The sequence below is a fragment of the Capsicum annuum genome, chromosome 12 (genome assembly GCF_002878395.1).
Source record: "Capsicum annuum cultivar UCD-10X-F1 chromosome 12, UCD10Xv1.1, whole genome shotgun sequence".
Taxonomy (NCBI): domain Eukaryota; kingdom Viridiplantae; phylum Streptophyta; class Magnoliopsida; order Solanales; family Solanaceae; genus Capsicum; species Capsicum annuum.
The window spans coordinates 65,348,762-65,350,078 of NC_061122.1; positions in this window are offsets into that span (position 1 = coordinate 65,348,762).

Below are 1,317 nucleotides of genomic sequence, written 5' to 3' on the forward strand. Positions count from 1 at the left end.
TTTCAAATTCCTTAAGAATCATTACCAGTTAATTGATTTGTGGCCATTTTCTCATTAATAGGCCTCGAGTGGCCATCCCATGCTAAATACTTGGAAACGCTCTCTTCCTTCTCCATGTTACTTGCTAACCCTCACCCCACCCCATCCCCACCTCGCCTATACCCCACCCCAACAGAAACATAGAAACGAAAAAGCAAGATTCCTCCTCAAATTTTATATGTATCTACTTGTTTGACATATGAGAGTTGTAAGGACTTCAAACTCGTTGTCTTTGTTAGAGTGCCATATATTTGAGTCAGTAATATGTTTGAAAAATTTCGAACTTTTCAAAGAGAAGGTTTAAAACTGATAATGCTATAGCTGTATCTCCTATCACGTAACTTAATACGTAACCATAAGTTAACTACCCATAAAAAGTAAATTAGTAGTCTAAAAAAAGAAACAGTAACCTCCTACGGCAAGTTAAATTTCAATGATATTAGTGTAATGATGATTTATATTGTTAGGAGTTGATACAAGTTCAAAACTTAAAAAAATAAAAATTTATCACATGCAACCCATCTTGTATGAGTAGGAGAAAGCAAATTAGTTATAGATGTAGAGAATAACAGTAGAAAGGTGTAATTTGGTAGATCTTTTGCTAGCCCACGTTAACTAAGATTGGAAGATTCAATTAAAGAAGAGGAAGCTATGAAAGAGAAGTTTTGTTTTGGAAGAAGACTTCTTGAATTGAATTTTTTGTTTTTGGTTGGTTACAAATGCCTTATATCATCCCCCATTTATATTTGTGTAGGGATGGTTCTAGAAAATTTTCTAGATAATTCTACAAGAAAATCTAGTGAACTTTATCTTCTACTATTAATCTAGAATATCTAGATAATTCTACAAGATACTTGTTCATGACACTATACTAAGACATTCTACAAAAACCTTTGATATTCCATCACCAGACTATACTAGAAACTTAACTAGAAAACTATGATATTCATTCTTCCAAAAATTCAGTTTACATAATTTTCACATGCCCCCTTAAAGTGATTTTTTAGAAGCTATCCCAAACTCAATGTAGAAGAACTTAAACGAAGCTTTGAATCATGTCTTGGCGAAACTCTCAGCAATTTTTCCCCAACTCTTCTTTCTTCTTCCAATGATGAATATTTTTCGTCATTGATTTGTCCTTGCTGGATTTTATGATGTTGACTTCTCGAGCTCCCCCTTTCTCTGAGCTCCTCCACAACTTCATTATCTAGAGACATGCATGTGATGAAAGAGTTTGGAGCTTTAGCCTTCAAGATTTTAGAACATACTCTTTCTGAA